Source organism: Mirounga leonina, unplaced genomic scaffold, assembly GCF_011800145.1.
Source record: "Mirounga leonina isolate KUSES-001 unplaced genomic scaffold, KU_Mleo_1.0 Mir_91, whole genome shotgun sequence".
Classification (NCBI taxonomy): Eukaryota; Metazoa; Chordata; class Mammalia; order Carnivora; family Phocidae; genus Mirounga; species Mirounga leonina.
The window spans coordinates 31,509,391-31,531,228 of record NW_023270839.1 but is presented as its reverse complement, the minus strand read 5'-3'; positions in this window follow the sequence as shown (position 1 = coordinate 31,531,228).

The window sequence follows — 21,838 nt, the reverse complement described above, 5'->3', positions numbered from 1 at the left end:
CACTTCTTATTGCCTTTTTCATATTAGCCATACTAAGAGGTGTAAAGGTATATCTTATTGTAGTTTTGATTTACATTTCCCTATTGACTACTGATGTTGAGAACCTTTTAATGTACCTATTGTTCATTTGTATGTCTATTCAGGTCCTTTGGTCATTTTTAAATTTGATTAATTGGATTTTTACTATCCAGTTATATGGGTTCCTTATATATTTTGGAGATATATATATATGTTTGCAAATATTTTCTCCTATTCTGTAGGTTGCCTTTCCTTTTCATTGATTATTTCTTTTGCTGTGCAGATGATTTTTAGTTTGATGTAATCCTACTTGTTTTTTATTTTGTTGCCTATGTTTTGGTGTCATATCCAAAAAATCATTGCCAAGATCAATGTCAAGGATTTTTTTCCGTATATTTTCTTTTTTTTATTAAAAAAAAATTTTTTTTAATTTCATTTAGATTTTTCTTCCGTGTTTTTATTTAAATTCCAGTTAACATACAGTGTAATATTAATTTCAGGTGTAGGATTTAGTGATTCATCACTTACAATGCCCAGTGCTCATTGCAACATGTGTGCTCCTTAATACTCTTTACCCATTTAACCCATCCACCTGCCCACCTCCCCTCCAGCAACCCTCAGTGTGTTCTCTATAGTTAAGAGTCTGTTTTATGGTTTGCCTCTCTCTTTTTTTTCTCTCTATGTTCATCTGTTATGTTTCTTAAATGCCATATATGAGTGAACTCATATGGTTTTTGTCTTTCTCTAACAGACTTAATTTTGCTTAGCATACTACCCTCTACCTCCACCCATGTCATTGCAAATGGTAAGATTTCATTCTTTTTTAATTTATTTTTTTTTAAAACTCAGCTTTACTGAGGTATAAGTGACATATAAAATTGTGATATTCCGTATTCATCATAGTGATTTTTAAAATTTAAATTCAATTAATTAACATAAAGTGTATTATTAGTTTCAGAGGTAGAGCTCAGTGATTCATCAGTCTTATATAATACTCAGTGTTCATTACATCATGCGCCCTCCTTAATGTCCATCACTCATTTTCCCCACTCCCATGCCACCTCCCCTCCAGCAACCTACAGTTTGTTTCCTAAGATTAAGAGTTTCTTCTGGTTTGTCTCCCTCTCTGATTCCATCTTGTTTTATTTTCCCCTCCCTTCCCCTATGATTCTCTGTTTTGTTTCTTAAATTCCACATATGAGTGAGATCATATGATAATTGTCTTTCTCTGATTGATTTATTTCACTTTGCATAATACCCTCTAGTTCCATCCATGATGCTGCAAATGGCAAGATTTCATTCTTTTGATGGCTGAGTACTATTCCATTGTGTATATATGCCACATCTTCTTTATACATTCATCAATTGATGGACATTTGGGCTGTTTCCATAATTTGGCTATTGTTGATAATGCTGCTATAAATATCAGGATGCATGTATCCCTTTGAATCAGTATTTTTGTATCCTTTGGATAAACACCTAGTAGTGCAATTGCTGGGTCCTAGGGTAGTTCTATTTTTAACTTTCTGAGAAACCTCCATACTGTTTTCCAGAGTGACTGCACCAGTTTGCATTCCCACCAACAGTGTAAGAAGGTTCCCCTTTCTCCATATCCTTGACAACATCTCTTGTTTCCTGTGTTGTTTATTTTAGCCATTCCGACAGGTGTGAGTTGATAACTCATGTTAGTTTTGATTTGTATTTCCCTGATGATGAGTGATGTTGAGCATCTTTTCATGTATCTGTTGGCTATTTGGTATGTCTTCTTTGGAAAAATGTCTATTCATGTCTTTTGCCCATTTTTGAAATGGATTACTTGGTTTTTGGGTGTTGACTTTTATAGGTTTTTTAATATATTTTAGACACTAACCCTTTATCAGATATGTCATTTGCAAATATCTTCTCCCATTCCGAAGTTTGCCTTTTAACTTAGTTGATTGTTTCCTTCCCTGTGCAGAAGCTTTTTACCTTAATGAAGTCCCAATAGTTTATTTTTGCTTTTGTTTACCTTGCCTCAAGAGATGTATCTAATAAGAAGTTGCTATGGCTGATGTCAAAGAGGTTACTGCCTGTGTTCTCCTCTACGATTTTTATGGTTGCCTGTCTCACATTTAGGTCTCTCATCCATTTTGAATTTATCTTTTTGTACGGTGTAAGAGTGGTCCAGTTTCATTCTTTTGCATATTGCTGTCCAGTTTTCTGAACACCTTTTGTTGAAGAGACTGTCTTTTTTCCACTGGATATTCTTTCCTTCTTTGTTCAAGATTAATTGACCATATAGCTGTGGGTCCATTTCTGGGTTTTCTATTCTGTTCCATTGATCTATGTGTCTCTTTTTGTGCCAGTACCATACTGTCTTGATCACTATAGCTTTGTAACATATCTTTAAGTCTGTAATTGTGATACCTCCAGCTTTGTTTTTCTTTTCCAAGATTGCTTGGGCTATTCAGGGACTTTTGTGGTTCCATACAAATTTTAAGATTGTTGGGGTGCCTTGGTGGCTCAGTCAGTTAAGTGTCTGCCTTCGGCTCAGGTCATGATCCCAGGGTCCTAGGATTGAGACCCGCATCAGGTTCCCTGCTCAGCAGGGGCGTCTCTTTTCCCACTCCCTCTCCCTCTGCCCCTGCTCCTGTGCTCTCTCTCTCTCTCTCACCCTCACTCTCTCAAATAAATAAGTATTTTTTTTAAATGTTAGGATTGTTTGTTCTAGCTCTGTGAAAAATGCTGGCATTATTTTCACTAGGGATCGCATTAAATGTATAGATTGCTTTGAGTAAGTACAGACATTTTAACAATATTTGTTCTTCCAATCTATGAGCATGGAATGCTTTTTCCATTTCCTTGTGACATTTTCAATTTCTTTCATAAGTGTCCTATAGTTTTCAGCATACAGATCTTTTACCTATTTGATTAGGTTTATTCCTAGGTATCTCATGGTTTTTTGTGTAATTGTAAATGGGATCAATTCCTTGATTTCTCTTTCTGCTGCTTCACTGTTGGTGTATAAGAATGCAACAGATTTCTGTATGCTGATTTTATATCCTGCAACTTTGCTGAATTCATGTATTAGTTCTAGAAATTTTTTGGTGGAGTCTTTTGAGTTTTCTACATAGAGTATCATGTTGTCTGCAAAGAGTGAAAGTTTGACTTCTTCCTTGCTGACTTGGATACCTTTTATATATTTTGTTGTCTGACTGCTGAGGCTAGGACTTCCAGTACTATGTTAAATAAGTGGTGAGAGTGGACATGCCTGTCTTGTTCCTGACCATACAGGAAAAGCTCTCAGTTGTTCCCATTGGGAGTGATATTATCTGTGGGTTTTTTGTATATGGCCTTATGATCTTGAGGTGTGCTCCCTCTATCCCTACATTTTTGAGGGTTTTTATCAAGAATGGATGCTGTACTTTGTCACTTGCTTTTTCTGCATCTATTGAGAGAATCATATGGTTCTTATCCTTTCTTTTATTAATGTGCACTGGGCATTGTAAGTGATGAATCACTAAATCCTACACCTGAAATTAATATTACACTGTATGTTGACTAACTGGAATTTAAATAAAAACATGGAAGGAAAAACTAAGTGAAATTAAAAAAAATTTTTTTTTTAATTAAAAGAAAGAAAATATAGGGAAAAAATCCTACAAGTTCCTAGGTCAAAGGCCTTATTTTCAAAGTGCAAAAATATTACAAAATAGATACCAGAGATTTATTTTGCTTTTAAGTTATTTTGATTATCTGAGGGTTTGAACCTATATGTCAACCTATTAACCAAGAACTTTTGGGGGATTTTCTTTTCATTTGGCTTAAAAGGGTTCTATTTTTCCCATTCCATTTTGTGAGACACATGTCTTTTAAGGCATATCAAGAATTAGTAGCCCTTATATTCAGAAATAATAGCACTTCTATAATGCTGATGGCAATATGCCAATAACTTTAATGTCATTCAATCTCTTCAATACAAGGTTTCTATCACACACAGTAACTTTCTTACCAATTATTGAAAAAAAATCGCTACACTACTTTTGAACTCATTAAGTCCCTCTGAAACTATAAAGGCCAACTTCGCTTTAACTTCTGGTTCACTTAATGATACCCCAATACAAATCTTAGGTTGAAATTACTTAAGCAGATCTATGCCAGGCATTAGTTATTCATCTGGCTTTATAATAACACTGTTTTTAGAATTAACGCTCACTCTTAGGCATAAAACCTGGGTGGAGGATTTAAATGATTCAGCCAAGGACTGAAAGATGTGGAAATCATTCCCAGCTACACTGATTCAACTATGCTCCTTTTCAGATGACCTTCTTCAGGATGTCAATTCTCTGAGATTAAAGGTATCTTAATTCAGTTATGTTATTTTGTACCTTTCTTGTGGATGTGGTTTTGTTTTCTTACCAATCTGTTTGAAAATGGCCAGAATAGGCATAACCTTGCCTTTTTGGTAGCAACCACATTCATACATACATTATATAACTTGGCTCATGTAATTTATTTCTTATGCAATAGAAATTACAACTATAATTGCCTTTCCAAAATTTGCCTTGGGTAGGGTGTTCAGAAAATAGAAGGAGTGCTATTTCTCTGGAAAAATTATTCCTGCATATGAATATATATATTTTTCGGACTTTCCAAGATGGCAGAGGAGTGGGAGACCTTAGTTTCGTCTGGTCCCAGGAATTCAGCTAAATAGCTATCAAATCATTCTGAACACCTGTGTACTCAAACAGAGATCTAAGAAAAGAATTTCTGGAATTCTACAGATAGAAAAGCGACCACTTCCTGCAAGGTAGGAGGTGTGGAGAAGTGAATCTGAGGCAATATATTGGAAGATAAACCGTGGGGGGTGGGGTGGAGCCTCTGTCAGCTGGCTATCAGAAAGTGATATAGCAGTGGAGGGCAAAATTGGAACTTTTAGAAGTCTGCTCGGATGAGGGATGTCCCTGCCTGAAAGGCACTCAGATGGCAGAGCAGGGTGGAATCCTAGATGGGACGGTGTGATCTCAGGATCCCCGGGGTCACAGAAAGAACAGGGGTGCGGCATAGTTCCCAGGCATTGGAGCAGGAAAGCCAGCTGTAATCAGGGAGCCTAGGAGTGGGATCTCAGCTTGGGGTTGCCATTAACCACGAACCCTGGCACAGTCCAGTGACCGCTCTCTGAGCAGGGACCCAGCAAGTGGCAGAACCACAGCAAGAACCTCCTTCCTCCAGGAGGAGCAGAACCAGTGTGTGCAGGAGTCTGCAAGGTTTGGAGACTTGAAGCTGGGTTGCGTGCCTGAGATAGAAACGCTTGGTCACAGGCTGGGTGAGCATGGAGTGTAGATGGAGACCAGGGAGACAGGAGTGATTGACTGCTCTTCTCTGAGGGCACACTGAGGAGTGGGGTCCTGAGCTTTTGGCTCCAGGGCTGGAGATTGGAGGCTGGGAGGCCACCATTTTCATTCTCGTCCTCCAAAGCTGCCCAGAAAGTCTTCAAGGATCAAAAGTCACATAGAGCAATCCAGAGCTCTGGATTAATTAGCCTGGCCCCCTGGCAAGGGTGGTGCAATTCCACCCAGGACAAAGACACCTGCAACAGTGCAACAGGCCCCTCCCCCAGAAGATCAGCAAGAATATCCAGCTAAGATCAAGTTTACCAATTATAGAGAACTGCAAAACTCCAGCACTAGGGGAAGATAGTATACAGAATTCATGGGTTGATTTTTTTCCCCACAACTCTTTAGTCTTTGTTTTAATTTTTTTCTCTTTCTTTTTTCAATTAATTTCTTATTTTATCAACTCTTTTTTAAAAATCTTTTTTAATTTTCATTTTTACAGTTACATTCTATACATTTATTGTATTTAATTTTACTTTTCTGTTTTTCTTTCTTTACAATTTTGGGATGCAGTCTGTTCAAAAAAACAGACCAAAATACACCAGGATATACTGGTGCTCTGTTCTCTTCACCTGTCTGTTTATATTCTTTCTCTTTTTTTTTTTTGTCTCATAATTTTCATTTTTACAGTTACATTCTATCCTTTTGTTGTATTTAATTTTATTTCTGTACATATATGTTTTCTTTTCTTTACAATTTTGGGATCTAGTTTTTTCACGAACAGACCAAGATACACACAGGATTCAGTGTATTGATCTGTTCTGTTCACCTGTCTGATTACATTCTCTCTCTTTTAAAAACTTTGGTTTCCGTTTTGGGTCTTTTCTGATTTGTTTAGTGTATATTTCTCTGGGGTCATGGTTGCCACTTTAGTATTTTGTTTTCTCATTCATCTATTCTCTGGATAGAATGACAAGATGGAAAAACTCACCTCAAAAAAAGAGAACAAGAGGCAGTACTGACTGCCAGGGACCTAATCGGTATGTACCTAAGTAAGATGTCAGAACTGGAGTTCAGAATAATGGTTATAAAGACACTAGCTGGGCTTGAGAAAAAGCATAGAAGACACTAGAGAATCCCTTACCAAAGAAATAAAAGAACTAAAATCTAATCAAATTGAAATCAAAAAGGCTATTAATGAGATGCAATAAAAAAATGGAGGCTCTAACTGCTAGGATAAATGAGGCAGAAGAGAGAATTAATGACATAGAAGACTGAATGATGGAGAATAAAGAAGCTGAGAAAAAGAAATAACTACTGGATCACAAGGGGAGAATTTGAGAGATAAGTGATACTATAAAGTGAAACAATATTAGAGTAATTGGGATCCCAGAAAGGGGGGGAGGGCAGAAGGAATATTGGAGCAAATTATAGTGAAGAACTTCCCTAGTCTGGAGAAGGAAATAGGCACCAAAATCCAGGAGGCACAGAAAACCCCTCTCAAAATCAATAAACATAGGTCAAAAACCTAGACATAAAATAGTGAAGCTTGCAAATCTCAGAGACAGAAAATCTGGAAAGCAGCGCAGGACAAGAGGTCTGTAACCTACAAGGGTAAAAACATTAGACTGGCAGCAGATCTATCCACCGAGACCTGGCAGGCCAGAAAGGACAGGCATGATATATTCAGGGTACTAAATTAGAAAAATATGCAGCCAAGAATACTTTATCCAGTAAGGATGTCATTCAAAATAGAAGGAGAGATATAAAGCTTCCAGGACAAACAGAAGCTAAAAGAATTTGTGACCACTAAATCAGCCCTGCAAGAAATATTAAAGTAGATTCTTCAAGCAAAGAGAGACCCCAAAAGTAACATAGACCAGAAAGGAACAGAGACAATATACAGAGACAGTCACTTTACTGGTAATACAGTAGCACTAAATTCCTATCTTTCAATAGTTACTCTGAATGTAAATGGGCTAAATACCCCAATCAAAAGACACAGGGTATCAGATTGGATAAAAAACCAAGACCCATTGATATGCTGTCTGCAAGAAACTCATTTTAGATCCAAAGACACCTCCAGATTGAAAGTGAGGGGGTGGAAAACCATTTGTCATGCTAATGTACATCAAAAGAAAACTGGGGTAGCAATCCTTATATCAGACAAATTAGATTTTAAACCAAAGACTGTAATAAGAGATGAGGAAGGACACTATATCATAATTAAAGGGTCCATCCAACAAGATCTAAAAACTGGAAATACTTATGCCCCTAACATGGGAGCAGCCAATTATATAAACCAATTAATAACAAAATTAAAGAAACATGTTGATAATAATACAATAATAGTAGGGACTTTAATACCCCACTCACTGCAATGGACAGACCATCTAAGCAGAAGATCAACAAGGAAACAAGGGGGGGGTGCCTGGGTGGCTCAGTCATTAAGCGGCTGCCTTCGGCTCAGGTCATGATCCCAGGGTCCTGGGATTGAGCCCCACATCGGGCTCCCTGCTCTGCGGGAGGCCTGCTCTCCCTCTCCCACTCCCGCTGCTTGTGTTCCTGCTCTCGCTGTGTCTCTCTCTGTCAAATAAATAAATAAAATCTTTAAAAAAAAAAAAAAAAGGAAACAAGGGCTTTGAATGACACAGTGGACCAGATGGACTTCACAGATACATTCAGAGCATTCTTTCTTAAAACAACAGAATACACATTCTTCTCAAGGGCACATGGAACATTCTGCAGAATAGATCACATACTGGGTCACAAATCAGGTCTCAACCAGTACCAAAAGACTGGGATCATTCCCTGTATATTTTCAGACCACAATGCTTTGAAACATTAACTCAATCACAAGAGGAAAGTTGGAAAGAATTCAAATACATGGAGGCTAAAGAGCATCCTACTAAAGAATGAATGCGTCAACCAGGAAATTAAAGAAGAATTTAAAAGAATTCATGGAAACCAATGAAAATGAAAACACAGTTGTTCAAAACCTTTGGGATACAGCAAAGGCAGTCCTAAGAGGGAAGTACATAGCACTACAAGCCTTTCTCAAGAAGCAAGAAAGGTCTCAAATACACAAGTTAACCTTACACCTAAGGGAGCTGGAGAAAGAACAGCAAATAAAGCCTAAACACAGCAGGAGAAGAGAATTAATATAAAAGATTAGAGCAGAAATCAATGAAATAGAAACCAAAAGAACAATAGAACAGATCAACGAAACTAGGAGCTGGTTCTTCGAAAGAATTAATAAGATGGATAAACCCCTGGCCAGGCTTATCAAAAAGAAGAGTAAAGGACCCAAATTAATAAAATCATGAATGAAAGAGGAGAGATCACAACCAATACTGCAACACTGAAGAAATACAAACAGTTATAAGAACATATTATGCGTAACTATATGCCAACAAATTGGGCAATCTGGAAGAAATGAATGCATGCCTAGATATGTATGAATTACCAAAACTGAAACAGGAAGAAATAGAAAACCTGAACTGACCCATAACCAGCAAGGAAAATGAAGCAGTAATAAGAAATCTCCCAACAAACAAGAGTCCAGGGCTGCATAACATCCCAGGAGAATTCTATGAAACATTTAAAGAAGAATTAATACCTATTTTTCTGAAGCTCTTTCAAAAAATAGAAATAGAAGGAAACCTTTCAAACTCTTTCTATGAGGCCAGCATTACCTTGATCCCAAAACCAGACAAAGACCCCACCAAAAAGGAGAATTACAGACCAATATCCCTGATGAACATGGACGTAAAAATTCTCACCAAGAAACTAGCCAATACAATCTAACAAATACATTAAAAGGATTATTCATCATGACCAAGTGGAATTTATTCCTGGGCTGCAAGGGGGGTTCAACATCTGCAAATCAATCAATGTGATACCCTACATTAATAAAAGGACAAGAACCATATGATCCTCTCAATAGATGCAGAGAAAGCATTTGATGAAGTACAGCATCCTTTCTTGATTAAAACTCTTCAGAGTGTAGGGATAGAGGGAGCATAACTCAATATTATAAAAGCCGTACACAAAAAGCCCACAGCGAATATCATTCTCAATGGGAAAAAACTGAGAGCTTTTCCCCTAAGGTCAAGAACATGACAGGGGTGTCCCCTCTCACCACTGTTGTTCAACATAGTACTAGAAGTCCTAGCCTCAGCAATCAGACAACAAAAAGAAAGGCATCTGAGTCTGCAAACAAGAAGTCAAACTCTTACTCTTTACAGATGTCATGATACTTTATGTGGAAAACACAAAAGACTCTACCCCAAAATTGCTAGAACTCATACAGGAATTCAGCAATGTGACAGGATATAAAATCAATGCACAGAAATCACTTGTATTTCTATACATTAACAATGAGACCGAAGAAAGAGAAATTAAGGAGTCAATCCCATTTACAGTTGCACCAAAAACCATAAGATACCTAGGAATAAACCTAACCAAAGAGGCAAAGGATTTGTACTCAGAAAACTATAAAACACTCATGAAAGAAATTGAGGAAGACACAAAGAAATGGAAAAATGTTCCATTCTCATGGATTGGAGAACAAATATTGTTAAAATGTCTATGCTACCTAGAGCAATCTATACATTCAATGCAATCCCTATTAAATACCATCCACTTTTTTCACAGAACTGGAACAAATAATCCTACAATTTGTATGGAACCAGAAAAGACCCCGAATACCCAAAGGAATGTTGAAAAAGAAAACGAAAGCTGGTGGCATCACAATTCTGGACTTCAGGCTCTATTACAAAGCTGTAATCATCAAGATAGTACGGTACTGGTACAAAAACAGACACATAGATCAAGGGAACAGGATACAGAACCCAGAAATGGACCCTCAACTCTATGGTCAACTAATCTTCAACAAAGGAGGAAAGATGTCCAGTGGAAAAAAGACAGTCTCTTCAACACATGGTGTTGGGAAAACTGGACAGCCACATGCAGAAGAATGAAACTGGACCATTTTTCTTACACCGTACACAAAAATAGACTCAAAATGGATGAAAGACCTCAATGTGAGACAGGAACCCCACCAAAATCCTTGAGAAGAACACAGGCAGCAACCTCTTCGACCTCAGCCACAGCAACTTCTTGCTAGACATGTCTCCAGAGGCAAGGGAAATAAAGGCAAAAAAGAACTATTGGGATTTCATCAAGATAAAAAGCTTTTGCACAGCAGAGGAAACAGTCAACAAAACCAAAAAACAACCGACAGAATGGGAGAAGATATTTGCAAATGACATATCAGATAAAGGGCTAGTAACCAAAATCTAGAAAGAACTTATCAAACTCCACACCCAAAGAACAAATAATCCCATCAAGAAATGGGCAGAAGACATGAACAGACATTTCTCCAAAGAAGACATATAAATGGCCAATGGACACATGAGAAAATGTTCAACATCACTCTGCATCAGGGAAGTACAAATCAAAACCACAATGAGATACCACCTCACACCAGTCAGAATGGCTAAAATTAACAAGTCATGAAATGACAGATGTTGACAGGGATGCGGAGAAAGGGGAACCCTCCTACACTGTTGGTGGGAATGCAAGCTGGTGCAGCCACTCTGGAAAACAGTATGGAGTTTCCTCAAAAAGTTGAAAATAGAGCTACCCTACGACCCAGCAATTGTACTACTGGGTATCTACCCCAAAGATATAAATGTAGTGATCTGTAGGGGCACCTGCACCCCAATGTTTATAGCAGCAATGTCCACAACAGCCAAACTATGGAAAGAGCCCAGATGTCCACTGTCAGATGAATGGATAAAGAAGATGCGGTATACACAGACACACACACAGACACACACAGACACACACACACAATGGAATATTACTCAGCCATCAAAAAAATGAAATCTTGCCATTTGCAATGACGTGGATGGAACTAGAGGGTATTATGCTAAGCAAAATAAGTCAATCAGAGAAAGACAATTATATGATTTTACTCATAAGTGGAATTTGAGAAACAAAACAGAGGATCATAAGGGAAGGGAGAGAAAAATAAAAGAAGATGAAATCAGAGGAGAGAAACCATAAGAGACTCTTAATCTTAGGAAACAAAGTGAGGGTTGCTGGAGGGAAGGGAGCTGGGGGGATGGGGTAACTGAGTGATGGACATTGAGGAGGGCACATGATGTAATGAACATGGGTATTATATAAGACTGATGAATCACTGAGCTCTACCTCTGAAATTAATAATATATTATATGTTAATTGAATTTAAATTTAAGAAAAGGAAATAAGATAATAAAAATTTAAAAAACCCAACTATCAACAATAGGAATAGGATGGAATTTCCTCTAGTAAATGGCATTTTTAAACAATTTTGTTTATTTATTTGAGAGAAAGAGCAAGAGAGAGAGAGCAAGAGCAGGGTGAAGGGCAAAGGGAGAAGCAGACTCCTTGCTGAGCAGGGAGCCCGATGCAGGGCTCGATCCTGGGACCCTGGGATCATGACCTGAGCCAAAGGCGGACGCTTAACCGACTGAGCCACCCAGGTGCCCCCCAGTAAATGGCATCTTAAAAAATAGCTAATATCATATATTATAATGAGAGACAGTGTTTTCCTCTAAGTTCAGAGATAAGGCAAGGGTGTCTTCTCTAAGCAGTTCTCTTGTTGGATTACAGATCTACATGTAAAATCTAAAGCTATGAAACTTCTAGGAAACAAATCATTGGAGAATATCTTCACAATAAGTAAGCTAAAATTTCATGAAGAGAAAAGGGAAAACACTAAGAATTTTAAGAAAAGTTATAATTTGAACTTTCGCAAAAGTAAAACATTGCTCAGGAAGACCTACTATTAAGAAAATAAACAGCGAAGCCATAGTGAAAGAAAATATTCACAAACATACATTTAGGAATGGACTTGTCTGCTCCCCAATAATAAAAAGATAAATATGAGAAACAAATTTGAACTGACATTTCAGAAAGAAGATGTATAAATGTCCAGTAAGCATAAAATTTCATGCTCAACATCATTAGTCATCGGGGAAATGCAAAGCTTTAAAATCACATCTACCCACATAACTAAAATGAAAAATATCAGTGACACCAAATGTTGGAGATGATGCCGAGCAAAAGTGGAAAAATATGACCCATGGGTTAAATCCATTTGTTGCCTTTTTTTATAACATTCTATTAGAACACAGCCATGGCCATTTATGTATGTATTTTCTGTGCATGCTTCCATACTGCAATAGCAGAACTGAGTAATTACAACAGAGACTGTATGGCCCACAAAGCTAGGATATTTACTTGATATCCCTTATAGAAAAACATTGCTGACCCATGACAATATTATCAGAACCCTCATAATAATCTCGTTGTTTGGCAGATAAAATGCTACAAACAATTTGGAAAACTAGTTTATCATTTCTTAAAAAGCTATCTACCCTACAACTCAGCAATGTACCACCCAGCATTTATTCAAGATGGAAACATATATCCACATCAAGCTTTGTGCAAGGATGATCGTTAAAATGTTATTCATTTTAGCCAAAACTATAAAAAGTCCAGGTATCCATCAATAGGAGATTAGAAAAATACTGTGGTATAGTCATACAATAGAACACTTCTCAGCAATATAAAAGAACAAACTACCGAAATATGTAGCCATCTCAAAAACCTAATGTGGTGTGAAAAAAGACACAAAATATAATGCATATTTATATGAATTCCAGAAAAAGCACATTCACATATGGTGATAGAATTCACTGTTTGCTTTGATATGGGGACGCATTACCTTGCAAAGGGCACAGGGTAACTCTTTGGAGTGATGGAAATACTGTGTCTTGTTAGTAGTGAAGATTACACAGGTCTAAGCATTTGTGGAAATGGTTTAAATTGCATGTTTAAAATTGAAAAAAAGAACATATATATTTTTCAAGGCTTACACGATATGAGAGTTTAACAAAAAGTCAATAATATCTTCTATTTCTCTAATCCAAAGGCACTTCCAACAAGGCCAGCTGAAGTTGTTAATAAGGATGATAGGGGAAAAAACGTCTCAAAATTATCTCTCAATCTTTATAGTCATACTACATCTTCTGCTCTTTTATATATAAACTTAATATTTCTGAGAAGTTTGCTTCGCATCGTAAAATTCTGTTAAGAAAGATGTTCTGATGTTTAGAAATAAAGCAAGGGCACCTGGGTGGCTCAGTTGGTTGAGCGACTGCCTTCGGCTCAGGTCATGATCCTGGAGTCCCGGGATCGAGTCCCACATCGGGCTCCCTGCTCAGCAGGGAGTCCGCTTCTCCCCCTGACCCTTCCCCCCTCTCATGCTCTCTCTATCTCATTCTCTCTCTCAAATAAATAAATAAAATCTTTAAAAAAAAAAAAAAAGAAAGAAGGCAAAAGCATGACTACATCCATTTTTATGTCACTTGAAAGCACTAATGGCTCTAATGATTATTTAACTAAATAAGGGGATTTTACTTTTGTTTGAATTACTATTTACTCTTGATTAGGGACTATATTCTGTAAAATTAGGCTTTAACTTTAGATTTCTCTCTGGAATCAAGGTAACTCTGATGGTTATGTGTCCCTTACCCCTGTAGGACATTAACTAGTTTGTATCTGTTAGCAAATTCATTTCAGCTTTCCTTTCACTGGATAACTATCTATTAGGTATTTTGAATTCTCCCATGAGCCAGCTTTACCTCTCCATGGTTCTCTCAATGATGAGTTAAGAAATCCTTGACATATGCTCACTATAATATTTGTATAAAAAACAAGTCTTAATCTTTAAACACTTGTACTTTGACAATTCTCACGTTTAACACATAGTTCACTTTCAAGACCAAAGGCCCTTAGGTGTTATTCTTCCCTTAGCTCTTCTCAACAAAATAAGAAGGCCGGTGGCTTCAAATATGGTGAAACGTGAGAAAACTATTAACCCCCCGAAGCATATTTCCAAATGCAAATATCAGTTAAGGCATTTTTTAAAATTCCTGTCATTGGTAAGCACGTGTGCAACATTTTTTCCCCCTTAAATATATATATTTACACACACACACACATACACAAACTTATGGGTAGAATTTAATAGGTTGCATCAGTCCAATGTTCCACATGCAACAATTAGGGGAAAAATGGATAAATGACAAATAACATTTTTGAAGACATGAGAGTAATGTGGATGCTGAAAGGGCTGGATAATATTCCAGAATTGGGAAAAATATTTGTAATAAGCTTATGCTGGCAAGCAATTTCTTCTTTGGGGGAACTGGCTAATTTTGGGTTTAGATTAAAGATTGGACTTGGTGCCAGTACAGGGGCTAACATGGGTGAAAGAAAAACCAGTTATCTTTTGGTGGTCGTGGAGGTTGGCACAACAGGTTAGAAATTTGAGGAGCCCAAACAAAAGCCTAATCAAAAGAAATATGGATCACATGGTAATTCTATTTTTAATTTTTAAGGACTTGTCCATGACTGTTTTCTACAATGGCTGCACTAGCTTGCATTGCCACCAGCAGTGCACAAGGGTTCCTTTTGCTCCACATCCTCATCAACACTTGTTATTTCTTATGTTTTTAATTTTAGTCATTCTGACAGGTGTGAGGTGATATCTCATTGTGGTTTTGATTTGCATTTCCCCAATGATGAGTGATGTTGAGCATCTTTTCATGTGTCTGTCGGCCATCTGTACGTCTTCTTTGGAAAATGTCTATTCATGTCTTCCAATCACTTTTAATTAGATTTGTTTTTTTTGGTGTTGAGTTGTATAAGTTCTTTATATATTTTGGATATTAACCCTTTATTGGATATTTCATTTGCAAATACCTTCTCCCATTGTAGATTGTCTTTTTGTTTTGTTGATGGTTTCTTTTGCTGTGCTTTTTATTTAGGTGCAGCATTATTTATAATAGCCAAGACATGCAAGCAACCCAAGGGTACATCCATAGATGAATGGATAAAGAAGATGTACACACACACACACACACACACACACACACACACACTGGAATATGACTGAGCCATAAAAAAGAAAGAAATCTTACCATTTGTAACAACATGGATGGATCTAGAGGGTATAATGCTAAGTTAAATAAGTCCATTAGAGAAGGACAAATAACATGATTTCACTCATATGTGGAATTTAAGAAGCAAAACAAACAAAGAAAAAAAGAGATGGACAAGAAAAACAGACTTTTCAATAGAGAGGACAAACTGGAAGTTGCTAGAGGAGAGGTTGGTGAGGGAATAGGTGAAGTAAGTGAAGGAAATTAAGAGTACACTTGTGATAAGCCCTGAGTAGCATATAGAATTGTTGAATCATTATATTGTACACCTGAAACTCATATAACACTGTATGTTAATTATATTTGAATTTTTAAAAATAAATAAAATTTCTAAAAAAGAAAGTTGGAGTGGCAATTTTAATATCAGAAAATTGGACTTCAAACAGGAATATTTCCTGGGAAAAGGGGAAAAATTATATTTTTTGATATTCTGGGCCACAAAACAAACACTTAAAATATTTAAAATAATACAAAATGTGTTTTCTCATCATAACAGAATAAAAGTACAAAAAAAGATTTTGGAAAACATCTTCTATTTGGAAATTGATAAAAACTCTTCCAAATAACCAATGGGTTGAGGAAGATCTTGTAAGAAAATCAGAAAACATTTGCAATTGAATGAAAGTGAAAATACAATATATCAAAACCTTTGGGATGCAGATAAAGCTGTCTTTAGAGGGGAAATTTTTAGCATTAATGCTTATATTAGAAAATAAGAGGGCGCCTGGGTGGCTCAGATGGTTAAACGTCTGCCTTCGGCTCAGGTCATGATCCCAGGGTCCTGGGATCGAGACCCACATCGGGCTCCCTGCTCCTTGGGAGCCTGCTTCTCCCTCTGCCTCTCTCTCTCTCTCTCTCTCTCTCTCTCTGTCTCTCATGAATAAATAAATAAAATCTTTAAAAAAAAAAAAAGAAAAAAGAAAATAAGAAAGATCTCAAATCAATGACCTAAGCTTTTAAGAAAGTAGAAGATTTACATGGAAAGGCATAGGAGCTAGTACAACAAAAACATAATTGTAAAGAACAAAGTTGGAGGACTCTTCCTACATGGTTTCAAGATTTACTGTAAATAATTAAGTAATCAAGATCATATAATATTGGTGAAAGGATAAACACATAAATCAATGAAGTCAAGCAGTATAAAAATAGACCCTCACATATGTAACCAATTGGTTTTCAACAAAACTGCAAAGGCAATTCAATAAAGAATCAATCATCTTTTCCACAAATAGGGTGGAAAAGTTGGATATCCATTTAGGAAACAAGACAAAACAAAACCTCAATCCATGACACAGAGCATACACAAAAAACTAAGTCAAATGATTTATAGATATATGGAAAATCTAAAACTATAAAACTATTACAATAAAATGTGGGATAAAGTCTTTCTGTCCTTAGATCATGCAAATGTCTCATAGATTTCTCAGTCAATATTTCATGAACCATAAAAGAAAAAATTGATATATTTTCCCATCAAAATTAAAAATGTCAGCTCTCCCAAAGACCATGATAATAAAAGGAAAAGATAAATGACAAACTGGGAGAAAAATATTTGAAAAACACAAATCAGCTAAAGGTCTCATGTCCTAAATGTATAAAGAATTCTTAAAACTCAAGAAGAAGAAAACAATCAACCCAGGAAAAAAACTTAGTGAAAGATTTGAGCAGATACTTTATCAAAACAGACATGGAAAGCACATAAAAAGATATTCTACATCAGCAATCCTTAAGAAAATGTGAATTAAAACCACAATGAAATTCTACTACACATCTATTGGAATAGCAAACAAAAAACTTGACAATACCAAAGACTAATGAAGATGTGAAATCATTCAATAATACATTATTGGTGGTAATCAAAAAATAGTATGACTGCTTTGGAAATGAGTGTTCAGTTTCTTACTTATCACTTTAAATATATACTTATAACATGGCACAGTAATCTGATTCCTAGGTATTTACCAAGTAAAAAGGAAAACATGTTCACACAAAAAACCTGCACATGAATGTTCATAGTAACATTACTCAAAGTCACCAGAAATTGGTAATAAGTCCAATACATTATTCATAACAGCTTAAAAGTAGAAAAACTCGGGCACCTGGGTGGCTCAGACGGTTAGGCGTCTGCCTTCGGCTCAGGTCGTGGTCCCAGGGTCCTGGGATTGAGCACCACGTCGGGCTCCCTGCTCGGCGGGGAGCCTGCTTCTTCTCCTTCTGCTCTCCTGCTCCTGCTCTCCCTCTCTCTCTCTCTCTCTCAAATAGATAAATAGAATCTTAAAAAAAAAAAAAAAGTAGAAACAACTCAAATAACTTTCACCTGGTAAATGGATAAACAAACTGGTATGTTCATGCAATGAAATACTACATTGGAATAAAAAAGAACAAATGACTTATACAACAACATAAATGAATCTGAAATGCATAATGCTAAACAACAGAAGCCAAACTCAAAATAACATATACTATGTGATTCCACTTATATGACCTTCTATAAAAGGCAAAACTAGAGGGATAGAAAAGAAGCCAGTGGTTGTCAGAGTGTGGGGGTAAGGGAAAGTGGTGGCTGCAAAGAAGCACAAGCAAATTTGGGGGGATGGAATTGCAATGTACCTTGATTGTGATGGTGGTTTCACAACTTGGTGCATTTGTCAAAACTCATAAGACTATATAGTAAAAATTATGAATTTTACTATATGGAAATTACTCCTCAATAAGCCTGAATTTGAGAAAAGCTGATAAAGGAAGTAATATAAAATAATGACATAATCAAAAAAAATAGAAAAGAAGGAAAAGAGAAAGGATAGGAAAAATACATAAGCAAGATGGTAAACTTAAAGTTACTTATATGAGTAGTTACATGAAATGCAAATGGACTAAACACTCCCAAATCAAAGGCAAAGATTTTCAGACTGGATTTAAAAAAACAACTCAAGTATATGTTGTTATGTTTTAAATATAAGTACACAGATTGAAAGCAAAAGAATGGGAATGATAGCGCATGCAAACTGTAACCTAAAAAAAAAGTTGTGTGGTTATATTACTATCAAAGTTACCTTTAAGGCAAGAAGTGTACCACCGATAAAGGGAGGCATTTCCTAAAGATAAAAGGGGCAATTCAACAGGAAGACACAACAATCCTATATTTTTATGTCTGTTTTAACATAGCTTCAAACAGTGTACATAAACATTAATAGAAGAGTAGAGGAGAAGTAGAACCCTAATCATAGTTTAATATCCTACTTCTGGTGTATTAGACCCCATAGAATGACTAGATAACAAAAATAGTAAGTTATATAGAAATCTGAACAAAATTATTAATAAACTTGATCTTTTTATATATATAAAAATATATTTATATTATTAAATAGATATTCAATATATATTTGTATATATCACTATACCCAGCAACTGCAGAAAGCACATTCCAGTAGAGATGAAATATTTACCAAAATACACTATCTGCTATGCATACAAGAAGTCTGAACAAACTTCAAAAGATTGAAATCATATAGAGGACTTCTTGGACCATGGTGAAATGAAGCTAGAAATCAATTAATAGATAACTAAAAAATCTGAAAATATTTGGAAATTAAGCAATGCCCTTCTAAATAACCCAGTAGTCAAGAAAGCACTACGACAATTAGATAATAAAAATTCAGCACATTAAAATTCATGGGATACGGCAAAAGTGTGTGCTATTTATTATTTTTTGCCTCTCAGCTCCAAATTCCACCTATCTGCCAGCTTTGTGTAAACAGGTTTGGGCCCTTTAAATATTTTTCCTTGCCGGCTGGAACTTTGTCATTAGAGGGCACTGGAAATACATTGCAGGGGGAAACTGTTTTTGCTTCCTCATTCTGGTATGCTTGCTGGGCAAGCTTCTCCAGGACATATTACTTTCCCCTTCTGCAGTTCACAGTGGCCAATAGCTTCCCTGCACCTCCCTTGGGCAGCTTTGTAGCAAAGTGCGGCTGTGAAGTTTCCCTGGGACTTCAGAGGGTGGATTTCCAGCACACTTTACCAATATGGTGCCGTAAAGAACTTCTCTGCCATTCCGTGAGCCACAGCAGCCTTCCACAGCAAGGTCTGGATCTCAGGCTCCTTGAGGGGGCCTCTCTCTTGGGTGTGCGATCTCAGCTCCAGGGGTAGTAGCTGTAGAATCTTCTTCACTTTTTGCTAACCCATCATTACTCCAATCCAATGGTAGGGTTAATAATTATTTATGTTACACACTTTTCCAAATTTCTGTGTGTTTTCTCTCTCCTGATTGGACCTATTGATTCACAATGCTTACAATAAAAATTACTTTAAATATATATATTAGAAAAGAAAAAGATCAATTTCTAAGTTACCATCTTAAGAAATAGAAAAAGAATAGAAAATAGAAGGAAATGAATAAAAATGAAGACAAAAATTGATAAACTAGAAAGCTGACATAAAATGGAGAAAAATCAACAAAGTCAAAAGCTTTTTCCTTTTAAGAATATCAATAAATTTAATAAATTCTTTGCAAGATCATTATGAACAGTTTCATACAAATAAATGTGATGACCTAAGTAAAATGGAGGATTTCCTTTAAAGATTTATTTGTTTATTTTAAAGAGTGTGAGCAGCGGGAGGGACGGTGAGAGAGGGAGAGAATCCTCAAGCAGACTCCCCATTGAGCACAGAGCCCCATGCAGGGCTTGATCCCAGGACACTGAGATCATGACCTGGGCTGAAATCAAGAGTCAGATGCTTAACCGACTGAGCCACCCAAGTGCCCGGAAATGCTTCTTTTATATTTTTATCTCATCATTGGCAATGGAGCAACTAGAACTGGAACTTTCATATATTACCAACGAGAGTATAAATTGTTACAACCACTGTGAATCACTGGGGTCTACTAAAGCTCCCTTATCACCCGGAAGTTCCAACGCTTAGTATTTAAGAGAAAATGCATGAATATGTCACACAAAAGGCATGTACAAGACTATCATAGCAGTTTTTTTCATAATAGCCCCAAACTGGAAAGAACTCAAATGTCTATCAACAGTAGAATGAATAAATTGTGGTGGAACAGAATACTACAAGCAGTTAAAAAGAACTGATAACATGGATGAGTATAACAGACATGATACTAAACAAAACAAAACAAAAAACCCAGGCACAAAACTGGAACAAACTGTACAATTCTATTTCTATGAATTTCAGACAGACAAAATAATCTATGGAGGAACACAATGGAGGAGCACAATGGAGCATTCTGGGGACCAATATTCTACATCTTGATCTAGATAGTGGTTACATGAGTAATACATATGTAAAAATCCATTGGGCTATATACTTAACAATTTGTGCACTTTAGTTTCAGTGTGTGAAAACACAAATAAAATTTTTCAAATCACAGAAATTTCATGAATATATTTTTACTGAAAGATTCAAACAACACTGAAAGACATAGAGTAAAATGTTAATCCTACCTTCATTTCTTGCTCCCCCATTCCTGCTGTCTTCCCTAAAGAAAATAATCAAGTGAGCTTACTTCCAAATCAATTTCTATGCATCTACATGCATAAATATATGCCAATGTATAGTAACATTTAAAAAATACACATTCATGCTTCACAATAATTCTATAATTTTATTTTTACCCTAAAAATACATCTCAAGCTCTTTCGATGCCTCATGCAGATCAGACTTATTTTTGTATTTTTATTTTTTTAAAGATTTTATTTATTTATTTATTTATTTGACAGAGAGAGACACAGCGAGAGACGGAACACAAGCAGGGGGAGTGGGAGAGGGAGAAGCAGGCTTCCTGCCGAGCAGGGAGCCCGATGCGGGGCTCGATCCCAGGACCCTGTGATCATGACCTGAGCCGAAGGCAGACGCTTAATGACTGAGCTACCTAAGCACCCCAGCTTTATTTTTTTTAAAGGTACACAATGTTCGTAGTATCAAGGTAACATAATTAATTCTGTAATTTTCCAACTAGTGGAAATTGAGATTATTCCTATTTTTTCACTATTGAAAACCATGCTGCATCAAACATCCTTAAGTTTTCTTTGTGCACACAAACAAGTATTTTGTGGTACACTATGAACAATTAATTTATTTTGGCTAAAACTGTAGAGACAAAATTGCTGAGTAAAAAAAATTGTAGAGTAAAAGTTTTGGTAAATTCTACCAAATTGCTTTCTCAGAAAGCCTTACAAATTACATTCTGACCAAGTGTACATAAAAATACCTGATTCCTCACATCTTCATAAACACTAAACATTATCAGCCTTTTGTTAAGTTTTTATTTAAATTCTAGCTAGTTAACATACAGAGTAGTATTAGTTTCAGGTATACATAAATATTATCAATCTTTTAAAATTCTGCCAGTTTTAAGGATAAAAGAAAAAAGGCAATTCACTGTTACTTTAAATCATACGTCTAAAGTCAAAGACAAATATCAAA